The sequence below is a fragment of the Austrofundulus limnaeus genome, unplaced genomic scaffold (genome assembly GCF_001266775.1).
Source record: "Austrofundulus limnaeus strain Quisiro unplaced genomic scaffold, Austrofundulus_limnaeus-1.0 Scaffold44, whole genome shotgun sequence".
Classification (NCBI taxonomy): domain Eukaryota; kingdom Metazoa; phylum Chordata; class Actinopteri; order Cyprinodontiformes; family Rivulidae; genus Austrofundulus; species Austrofundulus limnaeus.
This window is the reverse complement of record NW_013952446.1, coordinates 1,692,708-1,698,574: the sequence shown is the minus strand read 5'-3', so window position 1 is coordinate 1,698,574 and position 5,867 is coordinate 1,692,708.

The following is a 5,867-nucleotide window of genomic DNA, read 5'->3' as shown; positions in this document are numbered from 1 at the left end:
CACACACACACACACACACACACACACACACACACACACACACACACACACACACACATAAATATATATTTCATTACTAAAACATGTGAAAAATGTGTGCGGTATAATAAGACACATTTTGAAACAAAGAGGCTTAACTGAGAAAAAGAAATAAAATGATCAAAATTAAAAGTGACATGCAAGTTTATGTTTGACCAATGAACTGGATTTCCAGGCTTTGAGACAGTTTTTTTAACTACAATCCATATTAAAATTACACTTGAGCTATTCTGCCTCTGACAGCTTAATAGAGGCAACAGGCATGATGAAAAGGTTTGTCAAGTCAGAAGTTCCTCTGTGCTTTTTTCTTAACTTGGCAAGCTTTTTTTGTGCATCCTGATTTCATGTGCTCCCCTTTTCACTGAAGAACTACAGCTCTTGCAGCTACTTCCCAGCTTCCAGCCTAATTTCAATGTTGAAGTTAAAAGTAGAATAATTATTTAAGACTACAACCCTCTCTACACACTTACAGTAGACAGTAACCCATATAACCAGTTGTTGGGGACAGGCTGAGACTCTGCACTCATGTTTGCTTCAAAATATTATTCTTACCTGAAAAAATATATACTTGAAAAGTTTTTTAAGGATCTTGATAGATTAAAGGATTACACAAAATCATCTTATGATGAGAAGAGATGGGGTTGAAGCCATTATACCTTGTAAAGAGTTTAACAGAGTTAAAAAGTCATCGAGTGCAAACACAGCTACTACCACATCAAACATTTGCTCAATATCTGTTATGTGCTATGTGTTAACACTGATTATCTTGAATTGAGTTGAATGCTAAAATTAATAAGACATAGAAGTCCATCCAATAATTATCTTCTGAGTTTTGATAAAAATCAGATTTGTGGTTCATGAGATATTTTGCTAACAAACAGAGCTGACTCCAGCAGTTAGTGGAAAAGTTTTAAGCAAATACGTTGCGCAATGCACAAATGAACACAAATGCAAACAGAGGCACAGCTATTGTTGCCCGTTCACTTTTAGTGGCAGCTGATAAAATAATTGGATTTAAGTACGCCACAGATGCTTACATGTTTGATTGGTAAGATGGAAAAAAAATGTTACTTTTAAAGATTAAATGTGCAAACCTTACACTTGGAATTGTATTTACAAAGAGCCTTCAATAAAACTTAACAGAAAGAATGTAGTTTTATCTGTAACTATTAGGTATAAGCCAAAAAATGAGCAAAAGAATCTGTTTTGGGAATCGACTGCTAAGCTCATGGCCTGTATCACAAAGTGAATAGCCCAACACAGTTTAGAAGTTTGGTTGAGATTCTTCGCAAATTCAAAATGAAATTTAGTTGCCTTTGATTCAACTTACAAAATTATTCCTCATTTCTTTCCTGTGACATTCCTGTGAATGTCTCAAACCTGCGATCATGTTTTCACCTGGTCAGTGCAGAGTGGAGTTTTATGGCAGGACTGGTCACATGAGTGATGGCAGAAGAAGTGAAAGGTGATTTTTTTCCCCTCCGTTGCTCCCCATAGAGTGTGAAGTCATTACAGTTCATGCCAGATCTAATTAGTTACAGAGTTTGCAGCTCAAAGAAAAGAAAGAGGGAGAAGAAAGGTAAAGAGGGGTGACATCTTGGTGTAAAATGGCAGGGAAACTAATGGGGAAAAAGTAGCCAGAAGCTTACGCTGATAGCGGAAAATGAGGAGAAAGGTTTTCTTTTCTTTCTTGCTGTGAACTCGTGAGTTTGCTGAAGATGGTCAGCTTTATCTGCTAGCATTAACAATGATTACAGTTAGCATATTTTTGGAGACTGCACTGAAGCAAAATCATTTACTCTGAGGAAGAGATTAGACTTCAGAAGGACCTCTCCAGGGAGATAGAGCTTTTTGTTTCATATTTGATTTAGCTAATGACTCACTGTAGCTTAAATTTTCCAATTTTCTGCATGGCTAACCGAGTACAGCCAGCACTGAGCCTCGTACAGTTCGGGTTTGACCTGGAACGCAGCCATTTGTCAATCAGAACCAGGAACAATCTCTGAGGATTCAGGGTTTGTAATGATGGTGCATGTTTGCTTAAAATGAAGGATATTCAAAGTTTGGATTGTCTTATTTGCTTTGAAAACTTTGAGCATTTTTACAACTTTTCGACCCACACACACACAAGAAAAAGATATATACTTCCTGTATACATCATTGTGACTTTCTTTGGGCATCCATGTGAGAGTACTGTAACTACTTCTTAAGCCGAGTCTGTTTTAGCAGAACAATGATTCAGGTGCTGGTTATACTTCAGCCAGTTCACACCCTCGTCTCAGAAAAAGCCTTTAATTACGTCTGATTAAAAAAGGAACAGTCTGCAAGATGTGAAACTTGGCTGTTCAATATGATATTAAATCATCAAAGAGAAGATGGGAAACGATTGAGCCCTGGGAAAAAAAAGATACGCTGAACAACGAGGTGTGACCAGGAGGGTAATAAAAGAGCTATTCATCTTTGTTCTGTGGACACTAGAGGCGGGGGCAGGGGGTTCTTTCCAGGGCTATTAAAAACCTGCATTGGCCAAACTTGGCATTAGGCAGAACGTGCTTGGTCTCCTAGGATAGGCAAGGACTGAGTTTAATCAATAATTACACTCAGTATTCCTCAAGAAACCTTGCGCATGTACATACAGGGCAAAAGCATTTATCTTTCATTAGAGCATGCTTTCCCACATCAATGTCTTATTTTAAAAGTCACCTGAAATTTATCCTTTTTTAATTAAACTCCACACACGTAGAGGTGCATTTGCTGAGGTGGCCTAATCTTTCATTAAAAGCCTCTTTTGAATTGTACACCTGATGTGAATAACAATGAAACACACACTTTTTTGGAAGCAGGTTTTTTAGACCCTGGGCATTTCTGATATCTGCTCTGTTTACATATAAAGATTGTGCCCTAAAGACAGAGACAGTATAATATGTTCTCATCTATCCATCTATCTAGATTTTATTTTTCTTATCAGTCTTTTTGTCTGGGCAACATATCCAGGAGGGTCCATCCATCCATCCATCCATTTTCTGTACACGCTTCTTCCTTTTCAGGGTTGCGTGGGTCACTGGTGCCCATATCCAGCAGTCACAGTGCGAGGGGCGGGGTACACCCTGGACAGGTCGCAAGTCCATCCAGGAGGGAAAATCAGTAATTGCTCTCCCCAGGAGCATTGTTCAGCTCCTCCTGGACAATCCCAAGGTGTCCCTCCAGCCACTGGGGATACTATAAGATCTGTTCAGCTAACTCTATTTCTACCCTGGGGTCTTCTGCCTGTGGGAGCTGTCCTTAAAACCTCCAAAGGGAACCCCCTAACCCTGTACCATGTGCTTCCCACGGATGACAGAGCTCCTTACTTTATCTCTGAATACGCCTTTTTGCATAGAATGGCCTGGCCCAGTCTGGCTCAAACTCTAATCAGTGTGTTTACATAAGTCCTTATGTTCCTCTTAGATTTCTGAAACCCTGAGACCTGTGGTTCTATCCAGGCTGGTCTGTTCATTGATTGGTCCACTGACCAGGGGGTTACATGAATCATTTGCAGTAACTATTGTTTTTTTCCCACAAGTTTGACGACACTACAATTGTAGCGAGCTACCAAACAACAACAAGCTACCATTAGCTTACTGTTCTCTTTCAACCTGTCCTCTTGTCTTCAGCATCATAGAGCGCAGTCACAGCAAATCCAGTCTTTGGTACTTTTCCTCTGAGTTTGGTGAAGTCCGTTTTTGTTGTGTCGCAAATAAAACAAATTACATAGGATTTAATCATGTTTAATATTATGATCCCGCCCACATCGAAGCCGCATTCTGCTCAATGTAAACACAACCATGGCTGAGGTAGAATAAGACCAAGCCAACTGGAGCCAAGGCAAGCAAAGTCAAGCCTTACAATGCAAAAATGCCATCTAAGGCTGAGCTGATAGGAGGATAATTCTAACTGCTTATATCTGGAAACTTGTTCTTTAGGGCATAATCCATACCTCATGAGCTTAGGTGTGGGTTGGAATGTAGACAGACCATTCAACTGTGACCTTTGCAGTTTGGCTTATCTTGTTTTTCTGCACAACTACCCCGAGCAATGCCTTTATTACTGTTTGACAAGGACCTGATCCATCAACAAAACTCCCACACTTGAACTTCTCCTTCCCAACCCATTGGGAACATTCCAACTTTCTCCTTCTGTATTTTGTCATCAACAGCACAGAAGGAAGGGGTTGTGTCAATTCTACAGACTTCTTGGTCAAAGAGTCTTGCACAAGTGACATATTTCTGGTGCAAAGAGAGGGGTTAGAACCATATCTCACGAGCCAAATAAAGCCTCTCGGGTTCGATTTCAGATTTTGTGTAACTAGCAGCAGGTTGTCCAACTAAATAACTTCCTCCCAGGACCACTGTCTGTGTGTGTGAAAGAGGAACAAGCCTCTCTGAGTGGCTGGGACTTCAAGCTGATGGACAGCAGCTTGTTGTTGCCTGCTCGTGAGTCAACCTGTTCCAGATTCTCTTGATGGAGAAGAAGAAAGATAGCTGGCAGTAGTGCAGACAATTCTCTGGTCCCAGATCAGGGTTTGTAAATGTCTGTATATCTAAGAAAAGCTCTGGCGGTTTTTCTAAGACTGGGTATGAGATCAGTGCACAGTGGGGGGACTGGCTGTTAAAAAAATCTGGTTTGAGGTTAGATGTTTGTATTTAAAGCTAACTATATTTTTACTGTGACCTCATGGAAGTGAGATGGTATTTGAATCCTGATCAGAGAATGCCATTAAAAATGACAGAGGCAGCTTTGGCAGACACCTAAAGTGCTGCAGGACCCTCTGCTGATGTAGCTGCAGCTTACTCCTGCTGGCTGTTAGCAGCAGGCCACGAGCTCTTTCATTAATTTTCTTTCCACTATTAATTAAGCATGTGCCAGATATGCTTACTTAATTAGGCCACTGGACCCATAGCTTTACTTCCTCTTATTACTATTACAACCCATACCTATTGATCATTTTATTAAGATCGAAGACGAAATTCCCTCTGCAGACATTTCTAGTTTTAGTAATCACTTAAATGTGTGGCATTAGCTCCTGCTCTCCGGTTTAAGTGATAAATGGTTTTGGTTTGTTTTCAAATGTAATTCTGTGAAACGTGAATTCTGAAAAGGTGAACGTTGCTAATTTAATAAATGAACCAAAGTGCAGCTGCAAAGTATGTCAAGAGTGTTGGGTATGTTGTGCTGAGGGAGTGGCAGCACACCTTTGGCATTTTAATGACCATGAACACGTGATGCATGCTGCATGGTGAGCGGAGGGGATTTAAATGAATCCATTACAATACATTATCAGGGTTAGAATCTGGCAACAGTTCTCCCAGAAGGCATTGCTCTCCCCACAGTGATGGGTTGAGGCGATGCAATGGAGTCTAAAGGTGCTTCACCTACCAAAAATGCTGTTTTCTCACAGGATGTGGAGACACCAGGTGTTTAGTCCAAGCAACCTTGTCCTCTTAACTTCTGTCCTCATGGGGTTAAAGTGAAAAGCAAAACGTGATGAGCTTCATGAATGGCCACTGCTCATAATCTGATTTCCCTATAAGCCTTAATTTTAAATTACCAACTTTAAGGCAAAAATAAACATGTCTAGTCCAAACAAATGGGATCACTGTAATTGTTCTTCCTATCTAGGCGACTGCAGGTCAGTGATCATCAACTGCCAACTTCCAGGCCATTAATTCCATTTGGTCTGTAACATATTAAGCAACTAATCAGTTTTCTTGCTTACAACAGGGGATTAAGCCACATTCTGACACAGAAAAAGTTTTCTCCAAGGCTTTTTTAAATTAATTATTTATTAT